This window comes from Argiope bruennichi, chromosome 6 (assembly GCF_947563725.1).
Source record: "Argiope bruennichi chromosome 6, qqArgBrue1.1, whole genome shotgun sequence".
NCBI lineage: Eukaryota > Metazoa > Arthropoda > Arachnida > Araneae > Araneidae > Argiope > Argiope bruennichi.
Genome location: NC_079156.1, coordinates 100631041 through 100656493, shown reverse-complemented (window position 1 = coordinate 100656493; position 25453 = coordinate 100631041). Strand labels below are relative to the sequence as shown.

The window sequence follows — 25453 nt, the reverse complement described above, 5'->3', positions numbered from 1 at the left end:
GATGCATTTCCTGACAATTTTTAACATCTCATTTTAAACTTGAAATTTAATTTTAAATAGACTATTAATAGACTAATAATTTAACTTCAACTAATACGAATAGTTTTTAAAAATGGCCTGTAATTGCTAAAATTATTTAAAAACGGGGACACTTTTTTTTTAATTTTATCATTGTTTGATTTTGAAATCAAATCTCAATTGTAAGAATAGCCAAATTTCTAAAAATTAATTAAAGAATTTTTAAACAAATTTACACATTGGTCTTTATTTTAAATAAAGATAAGCAAAAAATTATATTTAAAAATTAATTTAATTAAAACCTTTTCAGCAATTAAATGACTACCAATTAAAAGATAATGTTTTAAACATTAGGATGATATAAAATTAATTTTTTTTCTGTAACATTTTATATCTTTATGAGGCATTATTTTAATTGAAATTATAAAAAATTCGTCCTCAAGGTCCACATTCTTACCCATCAAAGTATTTCTGTGCCAATATTGTAAGTCTACATGCACATACATTTTCCTTTATTGTTAACTTTCCAGGTTTGCTGAGCACTGGTTCACGAGGATTCAGGTTTGCTAAAAATTTCATTTCAATATTCAATATTCATTTCAATATTTCACACCAAAACATATCTACATTTTTAATGAATGACATGTCATCTTTGACGACCAATTTAAATTTTAAATTATTAATATGATAAGTATTTCTTTAAAAAAACATTTCAACTAGTTATTTAATGCGACTAAAACAAATGAAGTCAATTTAAACAGTTAAATGCAATTTACAAAGCACATATATTATGAAATAAAAGCGGAAATGGAAATTCTACTACAGATTGTATGATTGGTAAAATCGCGTGCTGGAATATTTTGGTAGAGAATTTGAGTCCCATAAAAACATTGTTTCTGATAAAGTATCAAATTGAATAAAATTATTATTAAATTTAAATGAAAAATTTTACGAAAATGAAACCGATATCATTAAATAGATAAATTTTTTGTCTTTAAGATAAAACAAAATGCACTTTTTATAAGATAGTTATTTTGGAAGATTTGAGTATCAATTTCCGAAGGTAAGTCATAGCGATTACGGCTAAAATTAAGATTGACATGCGGCGTCAAAACTGAAAAAAATTGAGCGATTTCACACCAAATATAATCATGACAATTTTTGATTGGAAATTTAAAAGCCGTTGGTTAGCATTTCTAGTATACACTCATGATTACCTTAGCATTCTTTTAGAGAGTTTTTGAACGATTGGCACGATTTTGATGTGCTTGGCGAGAAACGGCACATTAATCTTATGTCTTACCACAATTATTTATCTGAGAACGGTTAAGCCCGATTTGAGATTGATTGAACTTTTTGTTTGAAGCCTATTTCTTGATTTCTTTTATATTTTCTTTCCCCTGACTAAATGTTCTGTTTGGTGACATGGCGAATTATCTTCAGAACATTTCTAATAATATTTTGTAGCTCCATTACTTAGCTAAGCGAAGCGTTTGATTCATCACAACTGTAAAAATTTTCGATGACTAAAGCAGTCTGAAATTCGTATGAGAGTTTGTTGATATTTCAATGTTGCCATTCGACAATTAGTAATGAACTCGATTTCTGTGCCATATACGTTAGCTTTTTATATCTATAGGTCATGAAATTTAGAAAATACTTGAATTTAACTTTGTCAATCCTTTCATTGTTTTATAATGACTAAAGCAAAAGTCGTACCGTCATACATTAGGCGTGTTCTTATTAAAATGAGTAAATCAAAAGTAAGACGATATAAAGATTTAATATTTACATGACATCAAATATAAGATAGAAGATTAACAGACGTAACGATAATGAGTATATCAAATCTATCGAACAAAAGTAAACCAACAAAACAAAGTTGAGTTGCCACACAAGTTTTAAGTTCAATAATAAAATGTTTTAAGTTGCGCGTGAGTTTATTTTTGCTTCTTCGTTGCACCACAGTTTGAGCCAAATTTGATCCCCCATTCCTCAATTGTCTGCGTCACACATGTCGATTGGTATACATACCTTTCCTTTTATCTTTCCTATTATAACCATAAAATAAATATAATGATAGACAACAATTGGATAAATTCTCTTTGGAACAATGAAATGCAATTAAATTATGCCGTACTATGCATTTATTAGACGAAATGTAAAGACGGACATGTAAAATATTCCATTAGAAACGTTTCCATTTTAAGATTGCATAGCTGTAATAACTTTCTTGCGAAAACATAAAGATTATAGCTACATGAATTAATTTAAAAATGTCACAATCTTTATCATTTCATTATTGAATGCATTCATTGCTTTATATGGTTGCTGAAGGTGCATGCTTGAGTAATTAGGATGTTAACCTAAAGCCGATTAATTCCCTGGGATTAATGAGTGTTGAAATTTTCATTAGAATTCCAACACTCATTCATATCATTTCACTCATTCATTCATAATTTTATTAGAATTATAAGCAAATCCATAGAGAAAAAGGAGAAAAAAAAGGGATCAAACATGCGACAAATGGTATTTTTCTAATTTTTAAGAATTAAATAAATTTTTTATAACTTTCGCTACTTTTTAATAATTTGCGATGTTATTTTAACTCAAACATTGCGATACATTTTTAACTGAAACAAAAAAAAAAAATTGTAGTTAATCTATTAAAGCCTATAGCAGGGTTGGGCAAACTTTTCCAGGGTATGAAAAAAAAAGACAATAAAAAATTAATCATTTTCATCTAAAGTTAGTAGAAGTCTTAGTCTGCATACTGTCCGCCAATCTCGAATATCTCGGTATATAATTTTTAACGGTTAATCTTGCAATGAACTCTTATTGGATGTCTGTGAGACGGGAACGACATGATGTCTGAATTGTATTCATCATTGAAAATGCAGATTCACACAGATAAGTAGAGCCAAAGAACGGTGTTAAATAATATGCAACTTTTTCAAAATTAGGACTTTTTTACCTCGTACATTAGATTCCAAAAGTTATTCTTTGGTTCTGAACTACCTGCTTTTAAAATTATGCCATTTTGAAGGAGAAAAACTTTGTTATCTTCAAGAGATACAGAGAATATATAATTTAAAATAAATATGTTTTTTTAGTATGCGCGTCTTAAGTCTTAGTAAAGGCTGTTACCAAAAAATATCTCGGCGGTCTACTGCTCGCTCGATATCGACTGAATGTCTACCCTTGGCTTATAGGAACACACAGGTTAAATTCCGTGAAGATTGTACTTATCATTTTGATTTTTTTTGGGGGGGGGGGAAGGGGTCGTTCTATCAGCTGGAACACTGCGCCGCTAGAGTTCTGAAAATTTGGATTTAGCGACATTGCAGTGTAGTGCGGAAATGAGTAAAATCTCTTGCATTTAAATAAAAAAAGAGACCATTTTATACCTGTGTAATATATTTAGCATGATCTAAGGTTCACTAATCAAGTTGCCTAAAGTTCACTAATCACATGATCTAAAGGTGATATGCTTAGATTTGTTATTGGTAGGCAATTCTTGAAGCATTTTTAGTGTTTCATAAAGACATTAGTTAATCTCTCCGCATCATCTTCGATGATATTAATTTACAAAATGAAAAAAAATCAAAGTTATATTTAAAATAAAAAATAAGCTATTATATATATATATATATATATATATATATATATATATATATATATATATATATATATATATATATATATATATATATATATATATATATAATTAAAACTATTTCGACCACTATCTAAAGTGAATGTTAGCGAAACTCAGAATAAAGAGCTGAAAACTCCGCGCAGCCGTAAGTAAAGATGACCAAAGTTACAGAAAGAAAAAGAAAAAAAAAAAAAAGTAAACTACAAAACCTTAGACCCAGAGTAGGGGTCGGTCATTTCTAAGTATTCTTACCCTCGCAAATACTATTTCTTGAATTAAGTTCATTCTCCGAGAAAAAGAAAGAACGGGAAACGAAGACACAGGCGTTCTCTTTCCGGCATAGCGTCCCGTCGTGTAACACTATGGGTGCAGTGTTCCAGCTGATGGAACACCTAATATTATACTTTATATATATATATATATGTGTATATCAGACCATGGTTCGAAACAGTGAAATACGCATCATAAGCCAAAAAATGGAAAGTCAATATAATTAAGAAATAATTTCACTGTTAATAAATAATATTCTGTCTGAACTTATGTTTCGTTTCCTCATTTTTTAAGATCAAAAAGTTAAATCGTGAAAGTAGAAATCCAGAATAAAAAGAAAGAAATCTAAAATAAAATGCTGGATTATTATAGCTGGTAGGTGTTTTTATTAGTTTGACTTCATGCGGATAAGTCGCACTGTTTATAGAACTATAATCTTTAATGGAAAGGAGGCTCAAGTCAATGCCAAATCAAGAACTTAAACTGTGTGTAAAGTCAATGTGGGATTAAGACTGAAAACAATAGACATTTCAAAGATTGCAGAAATAGCTTGCCCTTTAAGACTAGTAGATAATTTTCTATTGATGTCTTTTTAGTTGTTGGAAAATATATTATTCTTTTAAAATATTATGATGATAAAGACTTCCCAGTAAGCTAGTGGGATGTTAATTTTCTTTTAATTACGATTCACTTTTTTTTTCAAAATCTATATCCCTTTTATTTTTAATCTATAAGAGCATTAAGAATGAAAGCGGTGTATTATCTCTTTATCAGGTGTTATAAACCGCTGGAAGCTCTGTATTTTTTGTATGGGATAAGCTTTGATTTCATTTCAACATGAAAGGCTAATGTGTTTAAACAGCAATATCCTATTTATTATACCTTCATTTGGTATTAATTTATGGTTTGCATATTTATCGCTTCCATCATATTCCCTGACTAAAATAAGAAAGAAAACGTATTGATATTAATATGTGTTCTTAGAAAAAATAGAATAACAACATTTATTATAGCTCTTTATATGTTAGAAATTAAAAGGCTTCTCTTTTATAGAATAACTAGCCGCCTTTGGCGACCAGCCGGTTCGCCAATCTTAATGTTGGTTTAAATTTTAATAATTAAATAATTTACGCAATTTCTACTTTAATAGATTCTTCATCAAAATATTTTAAAACTTCAAATTTTGATAGTCATATAATTCAATCATAATATTATAAAGATCTTCAGTCATAACGTAATATGTATCTCTCTCATTTTCTGTTAGTTCTCGTAGAATTTATGCTTTAAATTAAAGTGGAAAGAATTAATCTGCAATGAATATAATAATATTTTTTTACTGAAACAAAGTATTTTTTTGTAATATGATTACTGAAAACAGTCACTGAGCGTTTAAACTTTATGGGCACTAAAGAATATCTTTCCTAATTTATGTAATATTTCAAGAATTTGTCAACAAAATATTCTCAGATTCATTATGACCAGAACAATTAATTAACAATGTTTAATTTTAAATGCATCAAACACTAAGAAAATAAAACGAATCGTTTAAAATAATCGGTTGAAAGCAGGTTAAAAAAAAAACTAAAAAAAACGATGTACTTAAAACTATAAGCGTATACAAAAAATATATAACTAACATAAATACAATTTAATTACAAAAACATGCAATTAACCTAAAAATAATTTAAATCATCCGTTGATAATGGTTGTCATGTCAACAATCAGAACACAATGCGCATGCGTGAATTTTCAACGCCAGTTACGGTAACGCAAATGCGTGAGTTTTTCTACGCCAATTGGGGTAACGCTATGCAGATTAGACATTTTTAATTTCCTTTATTCTGCTTTATTTTAATTCAAAAGTACATAAGAATGAATCTGAAAGATCGATTCATTAACAATGTTTAATTTTAAATGCATCAAACATTCAGAAAATAAATAGAATCGTTTGAAATAATCAGCCAAAAAATGAATAAGCCTAGCCTCATGACTGTTGGGGAAAAAAACTGAAACCGTACTCATTTGGCGGTGGTTAAAATGAAAAGATTTTTTTGGCGGGAAAGTTAGTTTTTAATTAATAATTAAAATTCTAATTAAAAATTCAAAAAAGATCTATCCTATCTTTTAAGTTAGATCAAACTGCACACGGTGTGCAAATTCGATTAAAATCGGTTAAGTAGTTTAGGAGTCCATCGCGGACAAACAACGTGACACGTAATTTATATATATTAAGATTATCGTTCTCATTTTCTATAATTTCAAATCAAATCATTTTAAACGATTTTAATAATTTTTTTGTGTAATTATAGTAGAAATGCTACTAAAATAATTCGAATTTTACTATAGCGTCCTTCAAAAAGAAACACTTAAAAATTTAAAAAAAATATTTCACAATAAAAGTAATTTTTATCAAGGATAATTGCAAGCAATTGCTATTTTATCGGCTGAAAATGATTATTTTCAAGGATGAAATTGTAAATTTGATCTTTATCAACTATAAGCAGTTAAAATATTTTTACAGTAAAAAAATCTGTAATTTTCATACATTAATCATCAAAAAAAAAAAGAAATAACTAGTATTTTATTCTATATACGTCTGAAAAAAAGACGATCAAATGAAAAGTAAAGGATGCATATATTATTTTTTTAAAATAGCATCGGCTTGCAGACGATTATTAATAAACTAGTCACATTTGGCTGGCTTTCCAAGATTAATTCTTTTAAAAAGCTTTAATTAAATGCTTTAATACTTCACTCCATCTTAATGGTTTCCTAAGCAAAATTATTTAAATTTCAGATTTTGATAGATATGGAAATCGTATTTTTTATGAAGCTTAACACTGTTCAATTCATTGTGCGAAATACTGGGTTAGCATGTTATATTTGTTATATAATCTAAAATTTAAAATTTAATTTAGAATGGAGCTTCAACTTTCTTCGAAGTTAAATTTTTAATTGTAATAACAAAAAACAAAAAAAAAAATCTGCTATAGCAAATTTTATGTTATCATGCGAAAACATTATCATTTTATGTCATTGTTCGTTTTAATTAATTTAACAAGGGGAGGGCACGAGGTTGAAAATTTAATTCGGGACGAGATTTAGTATAATGGTAGTATACATTTAGAATGTTCATTCACGGAAATATTAAAGCACAATAACCAGTCAATTTCAAGAAAATAGCCTTCAAACTTTCTGAATATTAAATGTATATTACCATTATACTTAATCTTATCCCGAACTGAATTTTCAACCTCGTGCCCTCTCCTTGTAGACGAAAGATACTGTGGTATCCACAGCGCATAGCACTGTTACCAACGATTTTTTAAAAATTAATAATAAGTCAATCCTTGTGCACCACAAAGTACAGCACAAGGCGTGCAGAAGTAACTAGAAACAACTACATACATAGATAAAAATATGTACATATAAAAATAAGGATAAAAACAACAGGAAAAAATAAACAACAAAGCTAATTAAAAATTGAAGCAACAAAGGCAATAAATTTACAGAATGAGAAGAAAGCCATTTTGTTGTCGATCAAAACATGAAGCGGAGGTGGAAACTTAATATTACAGGCATCGAGATCCACAATAAAATCTCTTCTCCCTTCAGTAAGTTTGGAGCAATCAAACAGCCACAACATAGTAACTCCACCCACGCTGCAAGATCACAGATCAGGGTTCGATAATCCAAATTTCTTGAGATAATAATTGAAATTACCGTGTCCAGTAAGAAATTTCGTTAATGGAAAATAACTGAAAAAATGCTTGTTACTCAACCTTTGAGAAATTGTGGGGAAAAATAATTTGGTTAAAGAGGCAGTTGACGAATTTTGGTACAGCTCGTTCCATAAGAGAATGGTCTTCTTGTGATTCTCATTACGAATGTGAGATTTGGGGATGCAGTGATGGTAATCTCTGGGTTGGTAGATTCACTGGAGTGGATGAATGAAGTTTGGGGCTTGAGTGGAAACTTGGTTCGATGTTGGAGTGCATGTAGTATTGGGTCTTTGGTTTATTTATGTTTTTGACCAATGAAAAATTACAGTATGGCTCATGAGGAACTTTGATTGCGCTATTGCGATAGATGAGGGGAATTTTATGATTGACTTTTAATTTAATATTTATTTAAAATTAATGGGGTCAAGATGAGAAGCTGGATTTGAGAGTATTAGCATTAGGTAAAATTTAATTACATTAGAGAAGGATAAGGCTTTTGCTATTTGGATTTGGTTGATAAATTTATATCTCTTTTATTGCGTCATTATCAATTTGTATTATGTAATAAAAAAATATTTTCTACGATGCTTTTAATGAAATCTTTTATTGAAGAGATATTGAGGGCTTGTCTTATATCGTCGTTTCTCAAGAACCATCTCGCTTTTATTATTTGTCTAAGGATTATATTTTGGCATCTGTCTGTGATATTTATGTTGGATTTTGCTGCGTATGCCCAAACTGGGTAAGCATACGTTAGGACAGGTCTTAGCATGGCTGTATAAACGAACAACTTATTTTCTCTAGTCATTTCTGAATTCCGAGCAATTAGGGGATATAATTTACGGGCGTTAACTCGGAATTTCTGTTTAACATAGTTAAGATGGGGATTCTAGGTTAAGGTTTTGTCTAATTACACAGGTATTTTGTCTAATTACACAGAGGTATTTAGCTACCTGAGACCATGAGATTTCAACTTTATTAATTTTAATTTCCTTTTCTTTGTGAAAAGCACTGTTATAGTTTTTGAGGCATTTATTGCGTTTTTCTTGGAGAACCACCTTTCTAGTCCTTCGTGCTCTCCCCTTGTAAATCATCGACCAATTTAAACCGGTTTGAAACAATCACGTGGCTCTCATATTATGCATGCGTCGATATTTAGAAAACGATGGGGTTTTTTTTCCATCTAAAAATCGTTCAAACTCCAAAACTTTATATCCATGCCATTTTTTTTTTTTTTTTTTTTTTGTGAAAATCCAGTTTTAAAAAGTTGGTTTGGAATGATCACGTGACTTCTGTATAGCGCAATCGTCAACTGTTAGAAAACCGATATATATATATATATATATATATATATATATATATATATATATATATATATATATATATATATATATTATTATATATGTATATATATATAAACTTTCAATACCTTGCCTCGCTATTTCCCATTTATTCTAGTTTTCTTCTCTGTGTTTCTTCGGGCGATAACTTCTTATGACTCTTTCTTTTATTGGCCAGACAGGAGAATCGGGATACGGCTGACATTCGCACCAAGTTGTAACTTTTTGTTGGCGATAGGTCACCAAATGTGACAACCTTCATTATCATTTTCTAATAACCCTATAAGAGAAAAACTAATGCCTCAAATGCGGTAAGTCGCCAATTTTCTGCCCGTGCATTTTGTGGCTTCAAAAACCTCAAACCATCACAACATCATGATCTCACATGATAAAAAACTAAAAGCATATCTTAAAGGAAAATTTATCTAACATAACAATATAAATTATTGCAAAATAAAGTTAAAAATATTTTTGAAAATTTATTAAAAAATAGACAAAAATTATATGGTAATTAAATTAGTATCATAGAAATTAGAATGTTTATGAATTTTAAGAGGATCAAAAATTTGTTTTAATGTTGGGTTTTCAGCAGTTTTGATGGAAAAATGTCAAAATTTTGCATAATTTTTAAAATAATAAAATTCAAATTGAAATATCTAAAAATAAGTCCTAGGTACACATTCCCAGTTTACGAAGTATAATTGTAACAAATTTGGGAGCTTTAAGTCTATCGATCTGTCCTATAAAGCACCAACACATTCATATACACACACACGCACGCACGGTTACACATTCATTGCATGATTTCAGTGCAATAACGATGAATGTGTGTGCGTGTATGACATATTATTTTAGCTTTATCATAACGCTCAGTAATTCAGATATATTTTGTGAAAACATTTTATTTTTTAAATCAGTTGAGCACTTTCACAGATATCGGAATAAAATGGTTAAACATCAAAGTAATGCATCAAATGTGTTGTACATGTAAAACTTGGTTATGATACGGTTTGCCAAGGCAATGATTTTCAAAATTAAATGGTCAGAACAAAACTACTAGATACAAATTTAAATGCATGATATACAACTTCTACGAGAAAACCTAAGCGTTTTCTAAGTTTCTAAATATTAATCATTTTTGTATGTGTTCGACAACATTTTTAAATAACTAAAAATTCGTATTTAATATTTTTTTAATTAAACCAATTAAAATTTATAATTTTTTTTGAAAAAAAATTAAAAATGAGAGGTTTTATATAAAAATTTATTTCATTTGCTCTCTTTATTCTGCTGGCAACTCTTCATATCTCCAAACGACTTTCAAGGAAATGGAAATTTTATTCACTTGCCTTTTTTATGCGAATTATCATACATACGTTTGTAATTAATGGTCAATATATGCTAAATATTGTACCTAAATATAATTTATTATGTGTTAATTATTTTTGTCAAAGGATCAAGGGACATTGAAAATGTTAAAAATTGAGCATAATTGTGATTTTATTTTAAATTTTTATCAAAAATTTCATTCATCACCATTCGTATGGAAGACTTTGTTTTCGATATCTTTATTTGTTCAGTCAACATAATCATATTTTATTGAAACCGTATATTGATTCTATACATATTATAAGAATGTTTTTTAATTTTCTCAAAATAAAATTTAATTTATCATCTGCATTTCAAAATACTCCGTATACTTAAAAATTATTTCTTTTATTATATATATATATATATATATATATATATATATATATATATATATATATATATATATATATATATATATATATATATATATATATATATATATATATATTAACTATACTTCAAGTTATTATTTAAGTTTTAATTATTTTTATTATAATGTTTTTTATGAGCCTATTTTACAAGATTTTTTACAATTAAGAATCCTTTTAATTTCCTTTTGAATTATTATTACAATAATTTCCACAAATGTTTAAAGAAAAATAAATTAACACATTTTGGGAACACAAACTGTAATTGAAAACACACGAAACATATTGTATATAACCAAAATATAGTCTTTAAATTTTGAAAAAGTTGTTTTATACCAATTTTTATGGCAAATGAAAAAAATTGTAATATCTGAATACATTTTTTTCCATCTTTGAAAAAAAAAATCGAGAAATTTTAATAAATTTTTTAGCGTAAAAATAATATAATACGGTTGTTATGAAAATTTCAGAGAGAAAGCTGTGTTAATGAGAAATTTTATTTTGACCATCTGGTGTACTTGTTCTTCATGCAAATTTATTTTGTTTGGCTAGTTAGGTTCTTTTAGATTATTATCTTTTTAGATTATGTAATTGAGTTAACCTTGGCAGTTAAATAGAAAATTCTCGCATAACGACTTCAATGGGAAACCTGTTTTGAAATAAATTAAAATAGCCGCAGTTAAATTTTTTTGTAAAAACTTTCCGAGATTCGAAGTGTCTTGCTACAAAGACAAGCCTAAAATAATGGTTTTTTCTAGAATTTTCTGTAGAAGGAAATGATCTAGAAAATTTGTGAATCATGAATTTGAGTATTTCCCAGTATAAAATATTGAAAGATAACCATAGCAATCGATGAAAATTTAGTAAAATTTTTCAAAAATGAATAAGATTTGACGGTCAAAGTTAAAATTTTATTTCAGAATTTAATTTAAAAAAGTTCAGTGATATAAAGTAACAGACATATTCCGGATATTTAATATTATTAAAATTTTTATTTCGCAAAATTTAAGCAATAAATATTTCGATGTTTGTATTTTATTCGAACTTCAAATAACAATTCGCTCACATTAAATAGACCAAAATATATTTTTATATGATTTTGCAGATTATAAATTAAATTTCAGACTTCATTATCTGATATATAGCCTAATATATTAATTAATCTTTTGAACTCAGATGTTTTCTCTCTAGAAGCATTCAAGATGGTGCATCATTTGGATGTTTTATTTATTTACTTTTAAATTTTGATTGTTAAAAATAAATAAACTGAATGGTATAAAGAAATGCAGATTAATTTTTGAGGAAAATTCAACTCAAAACAATTACATATAATTATTTTTCCAACATTATGAAAAAATTTAAAAATAATAGAACATTATGATACAAAAATAAAATTTTAATAGAACATTATTAAGCAAAAACAAAATATTAATAGAATATTATAAAAAAAACATACATTTATGATGGAATATTATAAATGGGTTTTTTTTTAGTTGGGAAATTTTCATATTTTTGTCTAAAACCTTGAGAAATGGTTGAAGATCACTAATTTGGTTGCTAAATGTCCAACAACTTTTTACGACATATTAATTCTTAATTGAGAAACCGCAGTGCTCATCAGTTTGATGCACAAAATACTGTCTCGGTGTATTATTAACCTTTCGTTATCGGTAAAATAATTCCATGCATAATTATTTATCTTATATAAGAACTGGTTTATCTTCCGATAAATAAATATATGTGTGCGGGGCATGGTATGATTCCTCCACTTAAAATGTTCAGAGTTTTCAAGAAACGACGCTACGGCATTTTTTAGCATGAACAAGAGTATATTTATTTTATACAAGAGCAAACAGAAAAAGATTAACAGAAGAAGTTGAAGTGGCTCTTTCGAGCTGTGAAAGAAATATTGAATTCTTGCCGGCCAGATTACATAGTGGGTATTGAAACAACAGTACCCACATATGTAATTGATAAATATTTCAATTTTTTCCATTTTATTAGAACGACAAATCGCAATGCGCTCGCATTAAATAGATCAAATGGGTTTTTTTTATATTTTTGCAGATCGCAAAATAAATTTCAGACCCTTCATTATCTGATATAGAGCTTCAGAATTTAACTGTTTGCTCTATGATGTCTTTTCGCAGGCAGAATTAGAAATGGTGTATCATTTTAATGTTTTTTTTTTTAATTTTTTTGATTTGTTAAAAATAAATAAAAATAATAATAAAAGGAAATGCTTAATTTTTCAGGGTAATTGAACTTAAACAATTACACATATTTATTTTTCGAACCAATAATCAAGTTCTTGTATTAGTTGAATAATCATGTATCGAATTACTTTTCAAATAGCAAAAACGTTAATAATATAGACAATATTTTGCAAAAACGTTAATAATATAGACAATATTTTGCAAAAACGTTAATAATATAGACAATATTTTGTACTTCTAACAGTGGTACACTGCAGTTTCTCAGTAAAAGATTAATATGTCGTGAAAAGTTGCTGCACAATGGACAACCAAATTAGCGATCCTCAACAATTTATTGTCAATTCGACAAATATATGAAAAATTCCTAATATTTCTTTAATTTTTTTTAGAATAGTTTATTGTAATGAATATTAGGCGCCGCTATTTAGTATAATAATAATTTGAATATTAATAAGAAAAGAGGCGGTGTTTTCTCATGACTTTCTTGTTGACTGAAAAGTTTGTTGATATTTATTTTTTTCTTCTCAATATAATGCAGACAATCCAGTTAAGATCTTCAGCTCTGTTTCTTTTTTTTTAACAGTGAGGTCATAAAATTCAAACATTTTTTTCTGTCTAAATATATTGTACTAATTTTTTTTGCTACATTCTTTTGGTATATTTTTAATTATCACGTTTATATTTAGACATAATTCGAAAATGATCTTTTCTCGGACACAGTGAATGTTAAACAAAGAGACTTATATAACCCTTTCTGAAATATTTCTTTTATTCAGATGAAAAAGCTGTATAAACACAAATATTTCCGAAATTAATAAAGTGTCGAATCGATTTAAGTTTATATCCTATTAGAATAAATAACAGCAACATAAATAAATCTTTAAATAATTATATTGATTTGTTACAGATAGTTGATGCTGAAAATTTGATTTACATAATGTCAATAAAAACTGCTTTTAAAAACATACTTTTATTAATGTAATTAAAATAGAATGTTTTAATTTGACTTTTTTATTATTTTTTATTTTTAATTCATAATTCATTATTTTTTGATTCAATTCGATTCAATGTTTTTATACTTGAAATTACAGATGGCACCACTGGTATTGAGAAAAAATATAATTAAAATAAAAAATTAAAATGAAATCTACGATCGCAAATTTCAAGTTATCATGTGAAAACATTATTATTTTTAAGACATTATTTATCTTAATTAATTTTAGTCATTAACCAGTTTAAACCGGTTACCGGTTTTGAAACAATCACAAGACCTCTGTATCGGTCTCTATCCCTCTCTCTTCCTTTCTCTCTCTCTCTCTCTCCACACACACACACACACACACACATATATATATATATATATTATTTGTTTAAACTTTCATTTCCAATTTTCCTAGCTGGCAAATAAAGTTTTGGAGCTCGACCGATTTTGAGATGAAATAACAGCTATGATGTGATAGTTCTATGATCTGCTGTTAAAGAAGCATACGTAATGATAAAGCAATGCTGGTAAAAGCAAGTGAACCTTTTAAAATCACATCTGTTTTGAAAGAAGCATATGCAATAATAATGCAACACTGGTAAAAAAATATATGCAATTAAAAGATGATGATGAAAATTGCCATTTATGCTTTATTCATTGCCCACGCGATTTCGAGCTTCAATATTCATTGCCTTCAAAGCCCCCCAACCAAAACAACATCATGTTCTCACATGATAATAATAATCGATGTATTATTAATTAAATTCTTTAAATATTCAAAAAGTGCAAATTTATTTAAAATGCATTTATAAAATTTTCAAAAATTCTACTCATCAAGAAGCAAGTAAACAATAAATTAACAAATTTCATTTAAAGAAACATGTTAAATAAAAGCATATAAAGTGTTCAGCTCTTTTTTTCATTTTTAAAATCCAAGAGACTTGGCTCTTTTCTTGATGTTGATCTTAAAGAATTTCTCTGAAGATAAACAAATTGCATATATATGAAAACATTATTCAGCAATTTTTAGAATAAAGACAATTCTGAGAATGCTACTATAATATTAAGATAAGATATTCATTGTAATGCATTTCAGTTGTTGACAAACTGATGATACTTTGAAAATCATATTAGAATATTCGCAGAAATAGTTGCAATTTTCCCTATTAATAATCAATGTAGCGGAAATTTTAACTAAAACTGCTCCACTTAAAATTTTCCTGCTTCAGTGAATCTTTTTATGAGTTTTGAGGTGACTTGCAACTTATTTTGCTAGTATATAGTAATCTCACATAATTCAGTCAATGAAAAAAATCTTGTTGTCATCAGCAAGTTGAAAGTAAATTCCCTTTGTTCAGGGAATTTCTTAGTTTTCTTTGGGAATTAAAAGGGAAAAATCTTCTCCCGCCAATCTTGATTTCTGCTTCTAATTTCGTAAGGGCTGGAGTCTTGAGAATAAAAAAGAAGGGGGGATAGGAAATATTATCAATAAGATCTTTGAAGCAAGATGTCTTATTCTTAGATTAAAAAGAATTTGTGCTATAAAATCCATTTTGAGATTTTAATTCCTATGTAATTATAGCTGTTGAAAGATTTTCAATACAAGAAATATTTGTAATAATAAAGCAATAATTTCTCGAATTTGAACCGACTTTCTCACTTCAATCATATCTCCCTTATGACTAAAAAAACATTGACTCATAAGTGGATATAAGATTGAAGAGAGATTTAATCATAAGGGTTATAAGATTGCAATGAGATTTAATCATAAGGAATATAAGATTGCAGAGAGATTCAATCATAAGGGATATAAGATTGCAGAGAGATTTAATCATAAGGGATATAAGATTGAAGAGAGATTTAATCATAAGGGATATAAGATTGAAGAGACCTTTAATCATAAGGGATATAAGATTGAAGAGAGATTTAATCATAAAGTATATAAGATTGAAGAGAGATTTAATCATAAGGGATATAAGATTGAAGAGAGATTTAATCATACGGGATATAAGATGAAGTTTCGAAACAGATGTTACATATAAGATCTACCGTGAATGCTTGTTTAAAATATCGGTTTCAACGAGTAGATTTCAGTGAAAAATCCTCTATGACTCGCTGGTTAAATCTAGGAATCGAAAGGGAGAGTAGATCTCCCTTACGAGAGTTGCATAGTAGATCCTTAGTAGCCTGGTGGTAATATCTCAGTTTCATATCGGAGAGTTTCATAAAAGATCCACCTGGATTGGGGATAAGATCTCGATTCCGAAATGTAGAATTTCATATAAGATCTATCGTGATTCGCTGGTAATATCTTTGTTTAAATATTGAGAGTTTCATAAAAGACCTATCTTGACTGGTGTTAAGATCACGGTTCCAAAATGGAGAGTTGCTTACAATATTTATCTAGATTCGCTGGTAATATCTCTGTTTTAAAATGGAGAGTTTCGAAAAAGATCCATCTTGATTGGTGGTAAGATCTCGATTCCAAAATGGAGAATAGCTTTAAAGATCAATACGGATTCGCTGGTAAAATCTCTGTTAAAAAACGGAGAGTTTCATAAAAGAACTATCCTGATTCGTTAGTAATATCCCTGCTTCAGTATTAATAGTTTATAAAAGATCCATCTTGATTGGTGATAAGATCTCGATTCCGAAATGGAGAGTTTCATAAAAGATCTATCGTGATTCGCTGGTAATATCTCTTTTTAAAAATGAGAGTTTCATAAAAAGATTAATTTTGATTGATGATAAAATCTCGGTTTCAAAAAAAAATTCTTTAAAATTCTGCCATACATATGGATTGTTTCTAGCTAAATATTAAGTAAAGAATTAAAAAATTTTCCAAAGACAACTAAAATTCATCCACATTTCATTTTTTCCTGCGAAGTCAGACTAGGTGAATATCATTGCTTTAAAAACTACAACATTCACAAGTATAATCATTTAGCCAACAGTTAGAATAAGTCAGACATATTTAATAGTTATTTCAATACCATAAAGTTTTGCCTTCATGAGCTATATTTTAGAACAGGCATCTTGATTTCGAGTTATTTAATGAAGAAGATGGCATAAATTCTGATAGTTAAATAAATAAAAAAAGAGACAAACAGCGCGAATTTCTGAATATTCAGTATTATTTTTTTCAAACAATAATTCTTAAAAAAATAAAGATTGTATCCATATAAGTAGCAATTTAACTTTGAATATATGTTTTCAATGGAATAATGATTTACGAGATATTTGAAAAACTAAGTTCATCTATCAAAGTAGTAATTCGTTTACTTGATCTTATACTAATTTTTTTCTTGTAAAATTAGATTTAATTCTTAATTTTTCGAAGCTAAAAAGGACATATGAGCCGTTTATTTTAAAAGTGGGCCAAGTCCATTTTTAAAAAAAAGGAGATAATGGTAAATAAAGCATATTATAATCTTTTTATGCGTTAAAAATTTATAGAAAAAAATTTAGATTCTAATATTTGGGAGATGGAAGTTTTAGCTCTTAACAGTATTAAAAATATGTTTATTTTGAAAGTGGTGCAAGTCCATCTTAGATTGAACATACTTTTGACCAATTATATTACGACAAAATTTAGCTCCTGTTGCTGTAGAGTGAAGCAAATGTGATCGTTTGACATCATGTTTGAAATCTAGGATGTTGCTATACCATCGTCTGTGTTTCCTATTCATCTTATTTTTAATTTCTTGGAGTAAACAGTGGAATTATGGGACGATAGAAGAAATGTCAGAAGACACTGTTATTATCCAATCCAATGCAACCTCATGCAAAAGCAACGAATCAGGTGAAAGAGGTTCAAACGCTTCACGGCACAGAAAATCTGAAACTCGCAAGAACACTCGTGTTATTAATTTTTGTTCGTTTCAAAGAGTTAAAAGTTTATTACGAAAAAAAAAAGATTAACATCAAAATATCCATTTCATTTCTATCTATCTGTCTTTGATTTTGAAAATCGGTGGTTGTACTATATTTCATAAATAATAAAAAGTATATCTTAATTTTGTGAAATTTACGAATCAGGTGAAAGAGGTTCAAACGCTTCACGGCACAGAAAATCTGAAACTCGCAAGAACACTCGTGTTATTAATTTTTGTTCGTTTCAAAGAGTTAAAAGTTTATTACGAAAAAAAAGATTAACATCAAATATCCATTTCATTTCTATCTATCTGTCTTTGATATTGAAAATCGGTGGTTGTACTGTATTTCATAAATAATAAAAAGTATATCTTAATTTTGTGTTTCGACAATAATATGTTTAATTCCGACACGGAGAAATTTTAGTAATAGTGGCAACACTTTTATCAGCTTGCAAGAAAGTTCCAATTCAGTTTCTAATAAATACTAGACAAGTCGACAATTTGTTTCTTTGTTCTCAAGTACAAAGACCCTTAACAATTTCATTCTTATTTGAAAAATAAATAACGGATTGTGGGATTCTGGTTTTTTTAATAAAAAGAAAAAAATGACTCAAAACGATTACAACGGAAATTATAACTCTAATGTATCTGAAAGTGAATTTGGTAAGTATCAAAGGAAAATAAAAATTTTCTGGGTAATAACGCCACTTCAATAAAATCCCCATTTGCAAGTAATTTTATTATTTTTATTTTGTTTGTTGAAATAAGACCCATGGCAATCGGTAATAAAAGAAGATTCTTGGAATCAGGATCTAAATGCGAAGGCAATTCGGACCAAAATTATTAAAAAAAATTCCATAAAGAAGAAGAAGAGTTGAACTATTGACTTCGTCATCAGACGAGGATGATGCTACAGAGGAAAGTTACGAAGAGAACAAGGTTACTTATGTCCAAAAAATAAGAAAAGTCAATCTAAATAGTGGAAACAAATACTTCACAAAAATAGGTAAAATTATTCCCGAGAAAAAATTCGTGAATAAAGACTGCCAATGATCAAGGGCATATACAAAATTAATTAATGTGTAAGAACGGGGGAAAAAATTAATGAATTTTGGAAACTTGCAGATTTTAATACGCACAATTTATTTCTACATGGATTTACTCGCAAACTGGGTACGAAAGAAAGCGCCCAAGGAATTTCAAAGGAGCGAGAAAGAATTTTAGTTTTAAATATTATTTGAACACAAATCGTGGTGATATTTTAGTATGTAAAACATATTTTCTACGCACTTTTAATATCCCTAAAGGACGACTGGACCGTGTTCTGAAAGCAGAAGTTGTGGAAAAAGATTTACATGGTCAGGCAGAAGAATCTTCCCGGAAAACTAGTGAAAATTTGGTAAATGATGTAAAGCAACACATTCAACGTTTTCCTCAGTTTGAAAGTCATTATAAAAAGAATCACAATCCATGGAGAAAATATTTAAATCCAGAACTAAATCTAAGAAAAATGTATAATTTTTATGTGGATCAATGTACGATTGAATCAGAGATCTTACGTAAATGAATGGATTTATAGAAATATTTTTAAAACGCAATTCAATTTGTTTTTCCACCATCCACGTAAAGACACCTGCAAAAAATGCGATATGCTTAATAAGCACTGATAACACTATTCAATTATAAACCTACATTATCTGGTACCACAAAATACAAAAAATATATCTATTAATACTTACCAATATTTTTACATTTATTGAAATGCAAACCTTTAAATATCTCGCAATAACAAAAAATCGACTTGCCCCATTTTCAAAATTAACGGCTCATATCTTGACAGTGTGAAATAAAGTAAAACTACTTTTTTTTCAACTAAAAGAAGATGACTAGAAGAAAATATGATTAAAAAATTATTTGATTAATTGTATGAAAAGTGAAAGGCTATTATTATTTAAAGACCCAAGTCTAAGATGTAATTGATGAAGAATTGCATAGAAATGTTTTATTTTCAATCACTTCTTACTTCTTCCAAATATTAAACTGCCTTTCCAAGGCCATTTACGCGTATGATATGCACCAAAAAATCATTAACGGGAGTTCGCACACTTGCAGATTTCAGATAATATGCATTAAATTATAGACCGCATTTCTTAATTTGCGCATATGCTTAAACTTGTTTCTAGAAATTGTTTGCATTTCTTTTTATAGTTGCAGTTTTCGGTAGTCACTTTAGAAGCAATTATGCAAATAAAAATTACAAAGTGTTCTGTCATGAATTTGTCAAGGTTTATTCAATGACCTTCGCAAACAGTTAGTTTACGTTGGAAAATTTTTAATAAAAACGTAACTGAAATGCGGAACTTATTTGTTGTAGGATTTTTTAATGCAGTTAATTAATACTTACTTATCATTTATTGATTCCTTGACTGAAATAAACAAATCACATGCAATACGTCACACTAATTTCTGAATGGAATTTTTTGGACCCGTTTTAGGTAAACACTCCCTTTCTATCTTCTTTTTTTTTACACCACAGAATATCCCCGAACTTGGAATCTCTAGCATTCTCCGTCAGTCGAATGGTCGAATGGCTATACGTAAAAAGATTTATTAGAAGAAACAAGTAATATAAAATTCATTTAGCTAATTCATTGCACCAAGTGTTTAATATAATTTTCTGGGGTCTATTTCGCATAAACATTGTAATGGTTACGAGGCCTTTTAATCATTGCACCTATAAGTTTCAAATATCTTGAATTTTAATTTGGATCACTGACATAAATTTCTATCATTAATTCTTTAAATTTAATTGTAGCAATGACCTCTAGATGTATATTTGCAATGCTAATTTTACGATAAAATTAAATTGAATTGCAAAATTATTTTATAATCGATTTTCAATGCAATCATCTTTTATTTTGAACCGATTACAAACATTGATTTGCAGTAGGATTTTTTTTTAATTCTGATTATTATTGAAAGCCTTGGCTGTAATGTAGAAATTACACATAGCTAATTCATTGCATCAAGTGTCTAATGTAATTTTCTGGAACCTGTTTTGAATAAATATTGTAGTGGGTAAACCAATCATTGCAATTATAAATTTCAACGATCTTGAATGTTAATTTATATCATCGACATAAATTTCTGCCATTAATTCTTTAAATTTAATTGTTGCAATGGCCTTTAGAGGAACATTTGCACCGATAACTTTGTGACAGAATTCAGTTTAAATACAAAATTGTTTTGTAATAGTTTTATCGATACAATCATCTTATATTTTGAACATATTCGTATTGGAAACTTTGATTTGCTGTAAAATTTTTTTGCTTCGGATTATTATTGTAATGTCGGGAAGTATTGGCTGTAATGTAGAAATTACATATGGCTAATTCATTACATCAAGTGCATTGCATTTCATAAACATTTCAGTGGTTACGAGTCCTTACAATTATTGCAACTGCAAGTTTCAGTAATTTTCAATTTTAATTTGGATTATTGTCTTATAATTCTGTCATTATTTACATGTTATCATTAAAGCTCACAAGCCATTAATGGATAGATTAGCTAGCAAATTATAAGATTAACTGATTTGTTCCATTAAAATAAAGAATCTAGAGTTTTCCGCATTTAACTAGGTAATATGCACATTAACGGCTTCTCTATCGTTGAAATTCAAAAGATTGTTTCTCCCATTTCCTTTACCTACTCCTTTACCTTCTGCAAAGAAAATATCCCTCTGTAGAAATCTTTACTTCAAACAGAAATAAAACAATTCCTTGGTACCCCTCACGGCTTCAGAAAATGAATGCAAATCTATTTAAATAAAGTTACCACAAATAGGTATGCTTGTTTCAAATGCCAATTACTATGCAATTCAAAGTGTCACCATCTTTAGATTGCACTAATAAGTAAGCATAATTTTATCATATGTTTCGCAAATTCATTTCCTTAATTGTAATAATATGTTAAATCGTTTGATTCTTTGTATCATAGTTTTTGATGATTGATTCTGTCAACTAATTTGTTGCTTCCTTGATTTTGTTAACATGGTTCTTTAGATATCGAAAAATGAATAAATAACCTTATATCAGTTTCCTTAATTGCAATAATATTTCAAACCTTATATCAATTTCATTAATTGGAATAATATTTTAAACCGATTGATTCTTTATATTGAAGTTTTTCAATTGATTGATGATTGATTCTACCAATTAATATGTTGATTATTCTATTGTATTAACTTGATTCCTTAGTTATCAAAAAATACATAAACAACATTTAATTTAAATATACAGAAACGTTGCTGTCGTTTCAGCAGAGATCTTATTTTCACTTTAACGAGTGCCTAGTAGGTAATGTGCAGATTAACCAGGTAATTTGAGAAATGGAACAATTTTTCTCACTTTATTGGGTCACCCTAGTTAATACGCAGATTAGCTAGCTAATCTGCAGATAAACTGATTTCTGCACTTTAGCGGTAACAGTTGACTGTAACAATGACCTCTGGATGTATGTTTGCATCGGTAACTTTGGGATAAAATTAAGCTGAAATACAAAATTAATTGAAATGGATTTCTATACAATAATCTTTTATTTTGAACATTATCAGAAGTCGTAACTGAAGTGAATAAATTACGCATAGCTCATTGCAGCAAGCATCAAACGACATTCTTTTAAAGTCTCATTTTGAGTAAAAGCTGATATTTTGTTGTGGACATTGTAACCATAAAATTTACCTGGCATTATATCATCCAAATTTACTGTTTCGGTTTCATTAATTTTATAAAGAATTATTATGAAGCTACAAATAAAAAGGTATATATTCTGAAAATATTCAAGTGACATTTATGTGTGGCAAAAACAATTTTATAACTTTCCGCATACTTTGAAGGATTTTTTTTGTTTTTCTGAAAACTAGGTGATCGTTCTTATCTGAGCTTTGGAATTCCAAGAGATTTCTATTCAGAATTTTATCTTTCGTATAAAAATAAATATTAAAATAAAACCACATAACGCGAAGTCAGAGTTTTATGACAAACTTAAGATCTCCCGCCATCTGAGATTAAAACATGTTTTGGTTCTGTTTTGCTGCCATTGCGCAATTTTTATTCATTAAAGATGAAAGATGAATTTTAAAACTTAATTGTTGCAACACTGTTATCATATGATATAATACGATGAATAAACTCCAGTAATTTCTTTCTTTTTATGTCGACTCGTAGGTACATTTTTTTTTACATGTTTCTTTTTTTTTTCTTTTTCTTCCTTAGATTTTTTTTAGGATTTGGCTGAGGGATTCTTACTTTTCGCGTTGAATCTCTCGTTAATTATATATATATATATATATATATATATATATATATATATATATATATATATATATATATATATATATATATATATATATATATGTATATATACAAAAAATTTATCCAAATATTGAATTTTATTCGCTTTGTGATTGGTAGATAGCGAGTCACATGACCCATGGTGTTTGAGGCTTGTTTTACCAGTATTGTTTGAAATATTTAATAAAAATTATTATTGCGTCATAGAAATATTTAATTAAAATCATTATTACGTCATATTGAATTTGACGGTGAAAACAGTATTATTTGTTAATTGTACTTTTTGTCACTTCGTTTGTGGCAATACTAATGTATAGCTTTCTGGTTTGTTTACCTTTTTCGAGTTACTGAAAATGTTCTTTCTTGGCTAGCAATTATCTTAATATCTAAGCACTACTCGTGTTAATCCTATATATATATATATATATATATATATATATATATATATATATATATATATATATATATATATATATATATATATATATATATATATATATATATATATACGTGTGAGAATCTGGCAATTTGAAAAGAATAATTGATTGTGAAGCTGCTACACTGGTGGACAAAATTAAGAGATGGAAGACATTTTTCCAAATATCTCAAAAAATACTGAATATAAATAAATGACATTTGGTATGGATATAGCTTATACCTTGATAATAAAGTATGCAAAACAAAAATGAAAGTGCCATTCACTGGCCTATTGCCAATAAATCCAATGTAGTCTGAACTTAAGGATAAAATATGACAATAAAAGTGAGGCTTGTACAGTGTGTGTTGCCTCTAGTATGGTGTATGGTCACCCCTAACAGACAGACAGCATGCGCAACGAGTATGCATGCTGTTAATAAGGGAGTTAAGGAGGGGTTGTGGAAGACCCTCCCATTCTTCCACCAGAGCAATTTTTAACTCTAGAATGGTTCTGGGGGGAGGTTGGCGCATCGCAATAGCTCTCCCAAGAGCATCCCAAGCATGTTCAATAGGATTCAGGTCAGGGAATTTGGCTGGCCAATCCATTCGTTGAATGTCCTCGCTTTCCAATACTCATCAACCATGAGAGCCCTATGTGGTCGCGCATTGTCGTCCATAAAAATGAACTCAAGGCCAACAGCGCCCCTGAAAAGACGCACATAGGGCTCTAGGACCTCCTGCCTGTACCTCTGGGCATTCACGGAACCATTGTCAAACACATGGAGCTGTGTGCGGGTATCTTGCATGATCCCTGCCCAAACCATGAGTCCTCCACCAGCATAATGGTCCCTTTCGATAATGTTGCTGGGATGGTATCGGGTTCCAGGTTCCCTCCATATCAATAACCGTCCAGAATCAGGTTGTAGACTGAATCTGGACTCATCGGTGAAGAGAACATTAGCCCATTGAAGCTGTGTCCAATTCTGATATTGTCTGCACCATTCTGCACGCACTCTTTTGTGGGAAGGAGTGAGCGGGATGCAAATAGCGAACTTCCTGGCATACAGCCCTCTTTAATGGAGTCTTCTGGAAATTGTCTTACTCGAAATTGATGTTTCTGTAGCAGCCGCGAGGTCCCTAGACAACTGAGTGGCTTTAGCCGTCCTATGGCGCTTAGCTGAAACGAACAAATACCGGTCTTCATTGGCCGTTGTAGCCCTCGGGCGATCTTGTCCTGGTCGTCTGCATACTGTCCCACTAGTTTTAAATTGACTCCACAAATTGGAAATGGCGCTTGGTGTTATATCCAATTCCCTAGTAACCTGAGCTAGGGACTAGCCTGCCTCAAGTATACCCACAATTCTCCACCTCATACCGTCGTCTAAACGATGATGTTCACTCATTTCACCTAAAAACCAGCAAGAAACAACACGATTATTCAAAAAATGCACTAAAATCTGCAACTGTGTTGAAGAGTGGAATGAGATGAACAGCTCGATGCGGACTTTTATACCTCCTGCTGGCTTAGCAACGCCCACAAGAATACGTAAACTTATCTCAGGGCCAATAGCGCTACAGTGACCATATATGGCAATCAACTGTCCAGGTTTTGTGCGGTATTTTTAGAGAAATGTGCAAAAATGCTTTCCATCTCTTAATTTTGTCCACTAGTGTACGTTGGTGGCAAAATGTGAAAAACTCATTTAATATTCAGATATTGGAAATATAAGCAAAGAATGTTCTTATTGTGGGGCTTTGACTTTTGTATTCGGAAAATGTATGTTCTCATCATAGAAAGACTAAGCTTCCAGAATTGAATGAATGGCCAGTGGAGATTGAAAGCTTATTACGAACATCGCGTATAT

The 25453-nt window shown here is 29.1% G+C and overlaps 1 protein-coding gene across 1 annotated transcript in view; it reads right to left on the bottom strand.

Moving 5' to 3' along the window:
- Window positions 1–531: 531 nt before the first annotated feature.
- Window positions 532–25453, bottom strand: part of LOC129972114 (cystathionine gamma-lyase-like) — a 132441-nt gene continuing 107519 nt past the window's right edge. Inside the window, exon 5 of the mRNA XM_056086105.1 lies at window positions 532–584. The gene's annotated coding sequence lies outside the window, so the exon portion shown is untranslated. The remainder of the gene's footprint in view (window positions 585–25453) is intronic.